Here is a 16,910-nt window from a genome sequence, read left to right on the forward strand (position 1 = left end):
CCACCAGCTGAAGTTTGCAAAATACATGCAGCTCATATGCAACGGTTACGAGCCAACATGTCTCCTAAGCGAGCTAAGCATGTGCAGCTCATATGCGAATACAATGTAGCAGAGCTGTGTGTGACGTACAAGTAGCGGAGCTGTGTGGAGCATTGTGACACCAGAAACACTGGTACTATAATTTCCTAATAATTACTAGTGTCTATATATACACAATAGGGAGGCCTACCAAGAAACCTGGGATTCCCCGAAGTCACACGGTTTTCATGGCCCCACACCCAGTCACCCAATCCCTTCTCATTTTCACCCAAAATGTATTCTGTCACCTCAGGGGAGGTGCATCTGGCTTAGTGACTTACAATTTGACCCCCTGGGTCGGGTTTCTCCTGCTTCTAATACTCTGACAATATTAAGGGGTTAAATTCACTTCTCCAGCGCTGAGTCTGTGCGCCATTCTGCAGAGCTTCCTCACCTCTCCTAAGCTGATTCAGTGGGAGGACACATGAGCTTACAGTCTATTGGGAAATAGGGGGGGACACAGGAGCTTTCAGTCGATGAGGAAATGGGGGGGACAAACGAGTTTACAGTCTATGAGGAAATAAGGGACACAAGAGTTTTTAATCTATGAAAAGGAAATAGGGGAACACAAGAGTTTACAGTCTATGAGGAAATAGGGGGACACAAGAGATTATAATCTATGAGATGGATATAGAGGGGACACAAGAGTTTACAGTGCATTAGGAAATAGGGGGACACAAGAGTTTAGAGTCTATGAGAAGAACATAGAGGGGAAAACAACAGTTTACAGTGTATTAGGATATAGGGGGACATATGAGCTTACAGTCTGTGAGTATAAAATAATAAGGGGCACACAAGAGTTTACAATCTGTGAGAAGTAAATAGGGGGGGGGACAAGATCTTCAATCTATAAGGAAATAGAGGGGGGGGGGGGACACAAGCGCCTACTTACAGGTGACACAGTTTGTGGTGCTATTATTTTCAGAGAAGCCAAAGCCGTCTGGGCCACAAACTCCACAGAGGCAAGAATTAGCTGGAGAAGTCATGAAGGTCTGGAGCAGATGGTGAAGAAAGTTCAGAGGATGTAACCTGTGAGTTGCTCAGTGTTACTGTGTATTCTGTCTTTGTAGATACATATTTGGGAGAAGCCAAAAAATGTAGCCGCAGTTCAACAAGTACATTGCTCTGTGCAGAGGGTCTTGATAAACGTAGGCTACCCAGTAGACTTCAGTTCTCAAATGAGTCTCCATACTAGTAATGTAGAGGTCAAACAGTATATTCGTTGATTTATATGAACCAGTGTAGTGAAGCTGATCTGTGACATGTCCAAGGGTTGCTGTGCAGGGAGAGGGATGAAGGAGCAGCTGAGTTGTGAACACTGCAGTCCTGTGTAATGAGCCTCCAGCTTAATGTTTGAGGTTTTACCCTCATTACAACCCTGCCGTCTGTTGACAGCTGCCCCCAGTGTACATGGCACAAGCTGAAGAAACTTTTTAACTTAATTAAAGGATACAATGTTTTGTGGCAAACTTTTTTTTCCAACTGCACTCATTCTGGGCCATCTCATATATGGAGGGCGCTTGCTTATCTTGATGTTCATTGTAACCTCAGATCACCTTGCAGACAGGACGGACCCTTTAACCCATTATTTTATTACTGATTGTCTGCTGTTATATTACTTTGCTGTTAAACATATGATTTAATAGCGCAGTATAGAACGTGCCGGCCATTTCTTAGTCTCTGTGGTGCATTATATACTGGATCTTTCACTACAAGGCAGAACACTGCAGGATGTTGCTAATGAATCAACAAGAGACTGGAGGCTGTTCCTTTGAACCGGGCATCTCATTTCTCTCTCTGTCAGCATTGTAATTACTGCACACCTTGTCCTTAAAGAAAAAAAAAGTTGCTTGTGACTCTACCGAAAATCAGACAGAATGAGGCTGAGACATACAATACTCTGCTCATACCAATGACCACAAACCCATAGGTGAAACTGTATATCGGACATCGGTGGCTTATAGAAAACTTCCAATGTATTATAATTATTATTAGTCGGACGTAGCAGAGCTGAATAAGATATAACAGTCTTTGTAGCAGCTTGCTTGTGCATTGTGATAATCCTCTGGACTCAGTTGGCACAGACTCTTTATGATGTAGTGTGGCTTGAGCCGCTGTACAGGTACTCATTCCCCTCTTGGGGAATAGGCCACTGGGGTTCGGTAGGTTGTGGTCTTACCTCGGTTGGCAGAATGGGTGCAGGGTGTCTTTTCTCTGGTGGATCGACAGCAGCCTGTTAAAGACTCCTCTATTGCACCCTTCATGCCTGGCTTGGGTGAATGTGGTGAGTGACTTCAGCAATGGTCATCCATTGGTGAGTGCTGTTTGTCTCTTTCCGAAGTCGGTGAGTGACTTATGTCTATTCCATGTTGCACAGTTTTTATTCAATGTAGAAGAACAATCATTTTTTCGGGTTACAAATCACTGTACTTCAGCGATTGGCCTGATGCTCGCTGCCTTTCCCATCCAAGGTGAACGCCCAATCTGAGGTGTGAAGTCCTGAGGTTACAGCAGCTTCGGCAGCTATAAATAAATCCAGTTCACTTTCTCCGGCTCTATTGTAGTCCGGTACTCCATGGCTACTTCACAGCTCCCGAGGCGACAAACCTCAGCCTCTTCAGTGCAACGACTTGGAGTGCCTTCTTAACACAGCTGCTCAGCGTAATACTTCACAATTGACTGCACCGCACATCATGGTGCCTTCCACTTCCGGTACCTCAGTGGCCACATCCCAAGTAAAGATATTTCACACACTAAACTGGTATATAACATTGTAGAAGAGCAAAGTATTGTAAAGGGGGTAGACCCTGTTACAGTAGTACAGGCTTGTAGGGGAAAATTACCGATGGGCTGCTCGGATCCTGGGGCCGGTGGAAGGGATATTTTTAAAAATCTATTTGCTGAAATTTCCAAGCAAAGAGATGGGGCATTGTTAATGAATGAAACTCTTAAGGGACATTATCACTGAGTTTGGGACTATATGGGGCATTATTATTGAGTGATGGCCTATATGGGGCATTATTACTGACTGCACCTTTGAGGAACATTACTACTAAATAGGAGGCTACATGGGGCATTATTATTGAGCGGGGGCCTATATGGGGCATTATTGCATTATTACTGAGTGGGGCCTGTATAGGGCATTATTACTGAGTGAGGGCCTATATGGACCACAATTACAATGAATTGGGCACTATATATGGCATTATAATAAAGTGAGTACATGTATGGGGCATTATTACTGAGTGATGCATATATGAGGTATTACTACTGAATGAGCATTTATATGGGGCATTATTACAGAGCAGGGACTTTATAGCAGGCATGATTTCTGAGTGAGGGTCTATATTGGGCATTATAAGGGAATTGGGGACTATATGGGGCATTTTTACTGAGTGGAGCCTGTGAGGAGCATTATTAGTTAAAGGGGGCCTTTACTGAGCATTTTTACTGAATTGGGGACTATATGGGGCACTATTTCTCAGTGAGGGCCTTTATGGGGCATTGTTACTGAGCGGAGCTCGGGAAGGACATTATTACTGAGTGGGAGGCTTTATGGGGCATTATCACTGAGTTTGAGGCCATATGCAGCATTATTAATGAGTAAGGGCCTATATGAGGCATTATTACTGAATTAGGGCCTGTGAGGGGGATTATTAATGAGTGAAGCCTATATGTGACATTATTACTATGTGGGGGTTTGTGAGAGAGAGTATTACTGAATGGAAAATTTACTGGGTATTATTTCTAAGTGGGGGCCTATTAGGGATATTATTACTGAATAGGGGCATAAGGGGAGCATTATTATTGAGCTGGGGAACTTTTACTGCATGTGGCGCAGGAAAGGTGGCACTTTATGTGTGTTGCCTACAAGGAGCACAAAAGGAGGATTACTATTACTGTGTGGGTCACCACAGGTGGCATTACTACTATATGTAGTAACCACTTAGATGCCATGGCCACTATTGGCATTTAGGGAGTTAAATGACAAGGATCAGCGTTTTTCTGATCCTGGCCATTACAATGAGAACTCGGCTGTCATAACACAGGGATCATGCGGGTGCAGGACACATGATATAAATGTCTGTCAGAAGCTAAAGACAAGCCAGTCTATAATGTTCATTTGTCATGGAGGCTTAATGGGTTAGAGATAGGCAGCACTTTAATGTATATCTCTAGTACTAACATCTTCTGTGCTTCATAGTAAATATGCTAAAGCATCATGAATTCCAGGGAGCTGTACATACGAAGGGTTTACAGTACATAAGACAAAGACCAAAGCAATCAACATGACTAAATGAGACAGAGTGATAAAGAGGGAGTGCTTGCAATCTATAAGAGAAGGAGGAAAGAGACAGTTGGTGAGGGTAGAAGCTACTCATATGGTGATGTAGTAGTAGTTGGGTTATTCTAGGCTTTTCTGAAGAGGAAGATTTTCAGGTTGCTTTTGAAGGTTTCAAAGGTGGGGGAGAGTTTTATCTGTCAGGGTAGCAAAATCCAGAGTATGGAAGAGGCACGAGAGAAGTCTTGGAAACGGTTTTCTGAGAGGCAGCCAAGAGGAAATCGGAGAAGGAAGTCTTGTGAGGACTAGGGATTATATATGGGGAGGTGTCAGGATATTAGATCAGAGATGTATGGAGGGGAAGGTTGTAGACTTGAGGTTACGTTTGGGCGTATCAGATGATTAGGTTACAGATGTATGAAAGGGACAGGTTGTATATAGGACATTATATGTGGGGAGGTATCAGGATACTAAAGCAGAGACGTGTGGACTGGAGATTACATGTAGACAGGTATCGGGATATTAGGTGAGAGATGTATGGAAGGGACAGGTTGTGGACGGACTTCCATGTCATTGATAATATTTTGAACTGAATTCCCTGGACAATGTGTAGCCAATGAAGGGATTGACAGCGTAGTACCAGGGAAAGAAGCAGATTAGCGAGGCAGTAGAGTTGAGGATGGTTTGCAGGGTCGCAAGAGTGTTGGATGGGAAGCCACAAAAAGAATGTTGCAGTAGTCTATGCAAGAGTTGATGAGGGCTTGCACTAGCATTTTGTTTGATTTGAAGTTCAGCAAAGAATAGGGTTTGGATGTGAAGTTTGAAGGACAGGATGGAATCAAAGGATATCCACAACAGACTTGTGGGGCTGTGGAAAGCATTAGATTTGAGCCCAATTCCGCATGCTCTGCTCCCTCTACCTAACTTCATGTCTGGTGCCCTGTGAGCCATATAATGAGTGGTCCACAGGGATGGATAGAAGCATGTCTTTTACAGTCTTTCATATATTCATGAGTCTCATGAACTTCAATTTTCATTCAGCTAGGACAGATCACAGCAGGGAATCCCATGGTGACACAAAACTTCACTTAGCAGAGGATTGTTGAGGGGTTACTTGCTTTATGTTTGCCAGCTAGTTGTTATCCATATGCAGCCTTAATTCTACAAAAAATATCAGATATATCTGTATCGGGTTTTCTTCATTTTGTATATATGTATTTTTCTACTAAAGATCTATGGTCTACTGATGGATAATTGCTTGTGGCGCTTGAAAACTATTTCAAGGTCTGGGGTTCATGTTAGATGTGACCTTCCTATTACAGTGTGAAAACTATTTCAAGGTCTGGGATTCATGTTAGATGTGACCTTCCTATTACAGTATGAAAACTATTTCAAGGTCTGGGGTTTGTATTTGATGAGACCTTCCTATAACTATGCCAATTACTACACCTTGCTTGTATATACACTCTCGATAAAAAAAAAAAATTAAAAACCCAGGCCCTATAAGAAGTTGTCGTTTTGCTGCAAAACTCGTCATGCAGTTCCATCTCAGGCAGATATACCAATGATTAGAGTTGTGGCGTGATTAGATGAATGTTCTTGCCACCTGAGGCCCTAAAAGTGGTTCCACCCTTGGCCTATAAAAAGGCTCTCGGAGGCTCCTTGTGTGTAGTGACTTTTCCACTTGTGTAGATCTTGCTGACCACTTGATACCTCTATGATGCAATCAACCCCATATCAGCACCCATATATATATATATTATACTTATTCTTATATATATACTTATAGATATATGTACTTATTCTTCTCGTTTCCAAATCTTGTTCATCTCCAGGTGCTTCTGTGCTATATTCAGGACACATCCTGCATCAGGACTTTGTGTGCGGCACAATTTGTCCTGATGCTGTCCCCAGTTCAGTGGCACCCAGAGCTGAATCAAAGAGAATTCACCCAGTTACAGATTTGGAGAGGGAACGTATTATTGGAATATGAGATGCTGGATGGTTGTATCGATGAATTGCCCGCTACCTGGGCTGCTCTGACCAGACTGTTAGGGGGTGTTGGGTCTAGTCAATGTGTGAGGGCACACAAGGCGGCCAGGCTCAGGATCTCATCAACAGACCACCAGTAGAGAGGATTGTCTGATTGTCCAACAAGCATAAGCAACTCTGTTTCCTTATCCGCCATCCAGAGACAGCTGGCACCATTGTTACAGGCCCCTGTCAGAATCATTTCCAGGCCTTGGCTGTAGGACATTTGGCCTCACAGCGCCCATTACGTGTGCTGCCTTTGACACCCACCCACCGTCGCCTTTGTTTGCAATGGTTTCATGAAAAACTAAACTGGACTGCTACAGAGTGGCATCAGGTTGTTTTCAGTGATGAATCCAGATTTAGTTTAGGCACTGATGACAGCCATGTTCATGTCTGGAGACCTAGGGGGGAGGCCACACAATCCTGGCTTTGGTGTGGAGCTGCAGACTGCCCCCTGCTGGTGTGGTCTGGGAATTTATCGCATACGACAGTCAGTCACCCCTAGTAGTGGTACGATGGACAATGGCAGTAAGGGTGTCACAGGAATGTCTCCACAATATTGCCACATTTTCGTGGCCCGCTGATCACAGGATTTATCACCAATAGAACATTTATGAGACCATCAGGGACACCAACTTCAACAGCCTACAAGTTTGCACAATCTAGAGGCTCAGTTACACCAAATGTGGACTTATATGCCACATTATACCATATGGAACCTGCATGCTTCCACGCCCACCCGTATCACATCTTGTATCCAAGCTAGCGGCAGCACAACAGGGTACTAGAGCCTCTATGCTTGCCTGTATCACATCTTGTATCCAAGCTACAAGGAGTAGAACAGGGTACTAGAGCCTCCATGCCCACCTGTATCACATCTTGTACCCAAGCTAGATGTGGTACAGCAGGGTACTAGAGCCTCCATGCCTACCTGCATCACATTTTATATCGATGCTAGAGGCTGCACAACAGGGTACTAGAGCCTCCATTCCCACCTGTATCACATCTTGTATCCAAGCTAGAGGTAGTACAACAGGGTACTATAGCCTCCATGCCTGCCTATATCACATCTTGTTTCCAAGCTAGAGGCAGTACAACAGGGTACTAGAGCCTCCATGCCTGCCTGTATCACATCTTGTATCCAAGCTAGAGGCGGTACAACAGGGTACTAGATCCTCCATGCCTGCCCGTATCACAACTTATATCCAAGTTAGAGGAGGTACAATAGGCTACTAGAGCCTCCATGCCTGCCTGTATCACATCTTGTATCCAAGCTAGACACAGTACAACAGAGTACTAGAGCCTCCATGCTCACCCGTATCACATCTTGAATCCAAGCTAGAGGAGGTACAACAGGGTAATAGAGCTTCCCTTCAAGGGGTCAGTTTTCTGCAATAATTGCTCTTTTTGCTCTGATATTGTAATCACTTACTTATATGAATGTTACAATCACACAGAGAAGGTTCATTTCCGACAACTCCTAAGTGCTTGATAATCTTTGACAATAAATGTCTAGACTGTGCATTTCTGGTTGTTGTGGTATTTCAATTTCATTGTGTTCTCAGCTTTGATATAGTAAACCATTCAAAATCTGCAGAGTACATTTCAGACCGTTTTTCATATACAAAAGGACTCGCATCCTGTTTATGTTCAATGTTTCAAGTTTAGCCGACGCTTTACAGATATTTTACTTTGTGCCATCTTTTCTGTAGAAAACCCAATTCTTCTATGGCCAGGATCTTCAAGATGTGACAAGATACATTAAAACTTTTTTAGTGTAACAAAATCTCATTAAGAATACTGTTCCCAGGGAGCATAAGCCTAGAGATCCTACCAGCCTGATCTCCAAGAGCTAGCGTATGGCTATGCTCACTTATGCATTACAACTTGTGTCCATAACAGAAGCTACAAACATTACAACTTTTTTGTTTTACCAGCAGTGGCTTTATTTTTAGCCTCCCTCATCTGGTAATATATTGTTTTACCAGTTTATTGCAAAGGGATACAAAAAAGGTTCAGTAATAAGAAATGTTTATAAGAAATTAATCCAATAGATTACCTGTATAATTATCCTCGTCATTCCCGGCTCTTGTTCGGCTCTGGGTGCTGTTGAACTAGGGACAGCATCAGGACAAAGTATGTGGCCGACAAAGTCCTCATAACGGAAGCAAGGAGGACCAGTATATATAGCTTGGTATGGGTTCTGAATACTTTTTTTTGTCTGATATGGGGTCTGAATTAAGTTAGGGGTCTGATATTAATTATGGGGGTTTAAATATGTTTAGAGAGTCGGAAATTAAGTTAGAGATTTGGTCTAGAGCCTGAAATTGGATACAGAGAGTCAGCAAGCCCCATAATGTAGCCAAAGGTGTCATGAAGGGCACATGCCAATAGGACACCTATTTGTACACCTATTAAACCTCCTATGCCAGTATAAAGTTAACAAAATGGGCATTGATATAGTTACTTCTAACCATCCAGGACCGTGCATACCTGTAAAATCAAAGATTTTAGTTTTCCCACAAATTATGGGCAATCAGTCAGGTGAGGGTGTCGGACCGTTCGTAGTGGGCTGACCAAACCATCTCAGGACGCCTGCGTGCCTCCCCAAACATCGCCACACTCTGTGCTAGTGATGTGGGATGTTCGCACATCACTGCCACCATGATAGGTACGGGTGGTGAGCCCTTTTTTTTTTACACTTTTCCTGGGCTTCTGAGGGAAATGCCAACTGAACTGCCTTGGACCCAGACCATTCTGAGACTCTGGGCTTTGTAGCAGATATGGTCACTACAGTGGTAGTTCCATCAGGGTTAACAGTTATCTCATTATCACCAGTGGACAGGATTTTAATGAGCGGTAACACCTCTAGAATATACCTAGATGCATATATTTCAGTATCCGACCATTGACAATAGGTGCTCTCTACAGCACTCCTCCTCTCTCCTCCCTCTCCATGCACAGCAAGCTCTGTCTCAGAATATGCTCACAGCACTCGCCCATAGAAGTCAATGAGTTCTGTTCTTTAGTCTAGATATCGACTGTAAAGCAAATCTCTGCAGCTGCTCAAGATACACATATACAGATCATCTGGAGGATTTATTCAAGACCAAGTTGTTAAGGGCTGAAAAGGCTGAAAGTATGCAGCTGCTTTTGATTTATGAGACAGTACAAGAGCAATATGTAATAAAAGAACTATAAACTTCACCCCGATGCTCCCCCAGGATGAACTACTATAAGAATTTTAACTTCCAGGAAAACTAACTGTAGGTCTGAAGTCTTCGTTACATTCAGGGCAGGAGGTTATACCATTTTTTTCTCCATTCTTTTTTTTTTTTTTTTTGCCTCCCCTTGATAATGGATGTGAATAATGAAGCTGTTCTCTCTATATCATGTAGATGTATTATGTAAATGCAGGAGAGCATCTGTCCTGCTATCTGCCCTCAATGACCTATCTCATCCATTGAGGAAGTCACAAGGCCTCAAGACTCAGCAGTGACAATTATAGGATAATGACAGATGCTCCGCTCGGCTGCCTTGTTTGCACTTTGTAGACAGTTATTTTCCTGGCGAGTAACAAACACCATTAATACTGCCAGAATTATTGATCAATTAGTAATCATGCCATTCGTCTCTCTTACTCACTGCTTGGAGATGTTAAGGACCCAACAATTGATTGAGAATAAACTACCGTACCAAGTCCTGAAAGCGATGGAATGGAAAGGACACCAGGATGAATGTACAGCCACACAAGAAGATAAACGTCGTATCATCATTATAAATGTCCTCTAACCCTGAAAAGATGAGCAATTTGTTACAGATGGTGCAGAAAAAAGACAGGTAGAGGCAAAGACAAAAGTTTTTTACAATAGTTTTACTACTTTTCCTCCGCAGTTTAAAGACAGGGCTTTTTGCCACATGGGGTAACAGGAGTCTCTTATGAGACCATGTTGAAATTGGTGGTCATGGCAAGCGGAATCCATTACCTCCTCATGGTATGGCCAGCGCCCCATGTTATCTGTGGTAGACATCGCATCTCCTGTCAGTTTCTTGGGTCTCATAGAGTGCAAGAATGCATCTTGTGCCTGAACCACCCAGCTTTCCTGATTTTCTCCATTCCTGATCTCGGCTCATTTCTTGACTACACATTTCACTTTCTTTCTGTTCAGTGCTTCTAAGGACTGAGGCACAGGTCAAGGCATGGGCTCCTCTTCAGGACTAGTGACATTAAAATGTTTCTCCTAGCAGTCTCTTCTTTTTCTTCCACCTGGCACTCTGGTCTGTGGCCTTCCTGGCCCTATATGAGGGAGCCTTTTGCAAACGGGCACTTTGCTCTCTTTGGGCCTTCTCCAGCATTATGCATCTGCTGCGATCATCGCTCAGCACCAGACGGAAATATCGCACAAGACTCACATAGCAGGAGACAGCTTGCAGCATTCTGAGGCCACAGATGCATTTGCCTGGCTATCCGGGGGAACCAGCTTGAAAAGTAGAGGCTTTGTGACGCCCCTGCATCCCACTTCTGCTGACCTTCGTAGATGTTGCATTATCGTCTTACAGATGCCATTGGTCTTCATGTAATAACAGAGATGATTTAGTATTTCCTACACGTGTATTTCCCGTTTGACCTGCAGCCTTACAAATATAGACACACAGATTTACATCCTACAATACAAGATACAGAACATTTGCATGTCTCTCGTTACGTACGCTCAGGCCTGACACCTCGCCATTATGTGCACAAATTAAATTTCCTTGTAACCAAGCGTCTTTGATACATTTCCTTTTGCTATGCAGATAAAACTTGACACAAATGAGGTGATCCTGCATGGCGTCTGTAAAAATCCGGTACTGTAAGATCCTAATGAGATGTAGCGAACGCTGAGATAGGAGAATGTAATAACAGATGTACGGTGGTCTATACGCCCACAAGTCCAAAGCCATTTCATAGAAGGCAAAACCCAACTGTCATTCCAGAAGACCCCAAAAATATATCGTTACGATCAGAGTACATACATGCTTCACCATAAGGGCGAGCACCCACTGGCGATTGCGTTTTCCGCGTTTTCGCCTCGTTTCCCGCGATTTTTCCACGCGTTTTTCGCTGCGTTTTCGCGGCTTTTCCGTTAATTTCCATTGACATTCATGGGTGCATTAGGAGAAAAATAAGGACACATATGCAACTGACAGTTCCTATGTTAAAAACGCAAACGCAACGCAAAAAAAACGCCAGTGGACAGGAACACATGTTATCTCTATGCCTGTGCAGGAAAAACGCAAAACGCAGGTAAAAAAACGCCAGTGGGTGCTCGCCCTAAATGTTACCGTGGTCAAGTCTGGATCCATGACCCAATAACTACATGACAGCAAGTCACTGAGATACATGTAACCATCTGGAATCCAAAAACATTTGTTCATAAAGAAATTAATCCCTTTTTGGGATAAGACCATATAGGGTAGTGCATGAAACAGGGATTCTTTCTTTGGTGTCCCTTAAATCCCTGCCGTGCATTACCCTCTTATGCCCTACACTATTCATAAACCATATTATCAGATTTGGCCAGAGCGTTCCTTTAAGCCAGTTCACACTAAATAGCTACTTTATTAGAGGACCCCATCTAGTAGAGTCTTGGATGTCTTTTGGTCTTCAGAACTGCATCAATTCATTGTGGCATCTGTCCATCAGTATCAGAGGACTCAGGGTGTCCAAAAAGACTTTCCCCACACCATTACTCCACTTCCACCAACCTGAACTGTTGGCACCTGACAGTAAGTTCATCAATTCATGCTAATTGCGCAAATTCTGATCGGAGATGTGTTTCCACTGCTCAGTGATACAATTTTTGCTTTCTTCCCACTGGAGTCTCGTCTTTCTTTCTCTCTTAGACACAATGGCGCTGGAACTGATCATCTGCTATATCATCTGTGCTAAGCAATGACAAGATGTGCATTCAGACATGTTGGCTAGAACACCAGTGTTGTATTTGGCTGCAGTTTGTTTGACTGTATAGCACGTGTTCATCAGATCGATTCTTGACATCCTCCTTAGACTCCTTTCAGTGACAAGTTGTTTCCATTCACAGGATGCCCTTTCACTGGATGTTTTTCCTCAATCACCATTCTTGGAATACTCTCCACACTGTTACACGAGAAAACCCTACAAGGTTAGCAGTGAAATCCCGGCTAGTCTAGTACTGATGATCAGGTTGGAAGTCACTCAGATCGTTGGATTTTCCTATCTAGATTTTCCTATCTGATGTGGATTCACATGATGTTCTGCCGATGTTCGTTGACTGGACATATTTTGTACTGAAGTTATTTAGTCTGTGATTGTTGTTTTATCCAGCATATACTGATGTCAGCAACGCACACTTAAGAAGTTGTTGACGAAGAGTAAAACTTCAAGGAAACTGAAAGTTACAAAAACATTAGCGATGAAGAAGACTTTCTACTGTATGAGGCTCATTACGGCCTCTTGTTAATGGGTAGCTTCTTGAGTTGTTCACCACTACATTACCCCTATGGAGAATACAGGTCAGATCAATATTATCGCTCTCTGTTTTCATTTCATCTCAGGGACTTTCAACCACATTGCTGCTTCTTTGTACGTAGATTTTAATTAAAGTGACCTAGTCACCCTCAACACAAAACTCTACTGGTGTCTGTAAAAGGACTGTTACTTCAAATGCAATTGTCTTATAATTGTCCCACTGCTGTTTCACATAGGTTTATGTTTTTCCATTGTGCTCACAGTAATGGCTTATGCCAGCTATATCTTTGCTTTGAAGTATTCTGGAAGGAAAACAAAGGAGTCGAACGAAATGCTGAACTTTACATTAGGCCGACTTCACATGAGCATAAGCATATTTGCGCACAGCTGTGCGTAGTTTGTTTGCGGAATGAACAATGCATTTTTTGCGTGTGCATCGGCGTATTTTACTGTACTTTTTACCCTGCAAGGCAATCTGCCCCTATATACCGATGTGTGCAACTTGTCTATCATAGACATATCCAGTCCTCAGCACTCTAATGGTAAGTCATTATTGATAGTGAAGTCCGTGACAAACAACTTGAGCCAAAAAAGCTTTAAAAATTACTTTGACTCGTTACTGTCCTGTCATCTACTATTTTTGACTTGTCATCCAATAACTCAATCTGTCTCCTTTCTACATAAGATGGTCTTCATAGGGATTGGTTTCCTCTGGTCTCCTCAATAATATATCACCTTATTTGTCTGTCCTTTTGAAAATTATGATTCAGGAAGCCCCCCATTCTGAAACTTTCTGTGTTTTATCTGGGTTTTTTTGTGTTTTATGTATGTATGTCAGTCCGAGCTCCATATATCATATATACTCAAGTAAAAGCCTAGTTTTTCAGCACATTTTTTGTGCTGAAAAAGCCCCCCTCGGCTTATACTCGAGTCAGGGAAGGGTTAAAAAAAACCAAAAAACTCTATACTCACCTCCCAGCCGGCGTCTGTGTCCCCGGCGGTGGTGCGGAAAGCTTCTTGAATTCCTGTGTTTCTGGCGGCGATGTGGCAAGCTGCTGGAAATCTCCCCGTTGTCATCCCCCGCCATCCTCTCTGCTCGGCTCTGTCATCTCCCGCTGTCAACGCTGTGATTGGATCGAGCGCCAGCCAATCACAGCCAGCGCTCGATCATTCACAGCCAATCGCAAGCTGATTTAGAATTTTCCCCGCTGTCATCTCCCTGCTCGGTTTTCAAATCCCCCGCCGTCAGCGCTGTGTAAGTAAGCTCTGTCATTGGATCAAGTGCTGGCTGTGATTGGGTGGCACTCAATCCAATCACATCGCTTACTTACACAGCACTGACAGAGATGACAGAGCTGAGCAGAGATGACGGCAGGAATGACAGCAGGGAAAATTCATGCAGGTTGCTGCACAGATGCTGGCTGGGAGGGGAGTATGGAAGTTTTTTTTCTAGCCAGTGTATACTCGAGTATAGCTAGGCTTATACTCGAGTCAATAAATTTTACCATTTTTTTGTGGTAAAACATATTGACTCGGCTTATACTCGGGTCGGCTAATACTCGACTATATACAGTATTTTAATATTTCTTAAAAATATCTGTACTGTGAGGAGGGTAGTAAAGGAAGTCTAGAATAGTGAAACTCTTAATGGTAATATTCCAGATGATCTAGGATAGTGAAAGGCTTATTCATAATGTCCATGGTGGTCTAGGATAGTGAAGATGTTAATAATAGCTTCCCAGGTGTTCTAGAATAATGATGGTGTTAATTGTATCATAACTGGTGGTTTAGGATAATGAAATTAATCATGATAATATCCAAGAGTTAGTGGTAATATCCCTGGTGTTCTAAAATAGTGAAGGTATTAATGATAACATCACTGGTGGTCTAGGATAATGACATTATTCATGGTACTGTAATATCCCATGTCATCCAAGATAGTGGGAGGATTAGCAATAATATCCCTGGTGGCCTAGAGTAGTGAAGGGATTAATACTAATATCACTGTTGGTCTGGATAGTGATTGGGTTCATGGAGAATTCCCTAGGGGGCTAAGGTTGTAGATGGGGCTTATAGTAACATTGCTGGTGGTATAAGGTAGAGGGGAGGGAGAGTGTAATAATAAGCATTGTTTAAGCTACTTTATTGGTATCTTCAAACAGATTCTTGTTGGAGCACACTGTTGAACTTGGTGTTAATGGTCATGGGACAAGGGAAAGACTTCTTATTAGCCTTCACATGTCATCAACAACACTGTATCACAAGGGAAAGCGCTGGATGATAATCTTACTATATCACCAACAATTTTAGCACTGCTGTACACCCAGGTGCTCTAATCCGAAAAGGGTCGATAGATCAGTTGGAACAAATGGTAATTCTGGTGTACCCTGGGGAATTTTACTGTAGTTGTAGCTCTTTAAATGTGATTGCTACATATTATCTGCTTTTATAGAATAAAATTCAGTTAGACTAGATATATAGCTTTGAATATGACAGAATATCCGGAACATGTTATAATTTGCAGGTAATCATGGGTGAAATTCATACCACAACGTAAAGAGTTACAGTAAATAAGCAATTAAAACTTGCCTTTTTCTCCTTTCCAGGATGGGAGTCTGTGCTTGGCTGTGTAGAAAGCTGCATCACGAGTGTGACCGAGAGAATCCATTATTGGCTGAAGTCCACAAGCAAATGAAAAACTAATGAAAAGACTTCAGGAGCCAGTGAGGGAGCGGTGACCTTCCCGAAGCTTCTCAAAGGTCATTACAAAATAACATTCTTTTTATTCGGTCCCGAAAGCTAGAGCAGGGCAACCCTGTTGGAAGACACGTGTGCTGTGACAATGCCTCTGCTGCTCATCCTGATGCAGGATTTATTAGATACTGCATATAGATGTTATGATACATAAACCATGCATTGTCTACAGTGCAATGTAATAATGATAGTTTGATGGATTAAAAGTCCAGCAATCAGGAGGAGCTCAGCTTTCAAGTATCTGTGACATGTTTAAGGATTGGAGGTGTAGTAGCTAACTGTAACAGAAGGTTATGTCAGTCTGCACTGGGGGCAGGAAGATATAATAAAATTATAGTCTTTAACTATGGTCAGCCATTTTGAATTGAATCAAATTCAACCTCCTTGTTATCCAGTCATGCAATTACATGTCTTCTGAGCTTCCCTTCTTGTCTCCTAAAATAGGCATTTTCTGCAACCCAGTACAGTGGGTAAAATGGTAGTGGGGTTAAAAAAATTAACATGATCACGTAGTCTTCTTCCACCACATTCTCCTCTTCTTGTATACTGCTTCACAGTGTAGATGTCAAGAACGATAGTCTAAAGAAATGTTCTGATGGTGCATTCCACGTCAGATTTTTCAGCGTGAATTCTACCTCAAAATCTACAGCTAAGCTGTTGATTTCTTCCATGGATTTGTACCTCAGTGTACCACGAATCCTTTTTAACCCTTTCTAATCCACTGTCTGACATCTGAAGACATTATGATATAAGGCTGTACAGCTCCGATGTTGGTAGACATCCGTTGGGGTTCTCTTACTGTATACTGCCAGCCTCTCTGCTGTCGGAGCCTATCCAACATGTCACCTCATGCAGTACTGGCTTTAGCCAGCATATAGCGCCGTTGTGTAACGGCAGAAAAAGAGTAAGCCCCCTAGGAAAACCAGGATACAAATTGGACTGGAAAGGGTTAATGGGTAAATCCACATGTGGAGTCCTGAACTCAGATTCTGCACGGGTTAGCCCAAGAAGTGACATGACACTTCTCCTTTTTTTCCCCCCACATATTGATTTCAATTTACATTAAAAGCAAAATGATACAGATCTGCTGTAGATTCCATCTGGATTCCCTAGCAAATCCACATAAAAAAACACCATCTCAACATACCCTTAAAGAGGTTGTCCGAATTGTTATTTTATGTTAAAACCCCTTTCCCTATGCAGTAAGATAACTAACTGATGTATACTCACCTCAATCGCTGAACTCTCTTATTGGCTGCAGCAGCCTGTCAT

General features: G+C 42.7%; 1 protein-coding gene across 4 annotated transcripts in view; it reads left to right on the forward strand.

Annotated features, from left to right (window-relative positions):
- LOC136580528 (leucine-rich repeat and fibronectin type III domain-containing protein 1-like protein) overlaps nucleotides 1-16,910 on the forward strand; it is a 684,740-nt gene that overhangs the window by 267,167 nt on the left and 400,663 nt on the right. For 3 of the 4 annotated variants that reach the window (XM_066581146.1, XM_066581149.1, XM_066581145.1), the window contains exon 2: nucleotides 15,491-15,643. The gene's annotated coding sequence lies outside the window, so the exon portion shown is untranslated. Of the gene's footprint in view, nucleotides 1-1,033; nucleotides 1,110-15,490; nucleotides 15,644-16,910 lie in introns of those variants that run through there. The other variant, XM_066581148.1, reaches the window with a different exon arrangement.

This window comes from Eleutherodactylus coqui, chromosome 10 (assembly GCF_035609145.1).
Source record: "Eleutherodactylus coqui strain aEleCoq1 chromosome 10, aEleCoq1.hap1, whole genome shotgun sequence".
NCBI classification, from domain to species: domain Eukaryota; kingdom Metazoa; phylum Chordata; class Amphibia; order Anura; family Eleutherodactylidae; genus Eleutherodactylus; species Eleutherodactylus coqui.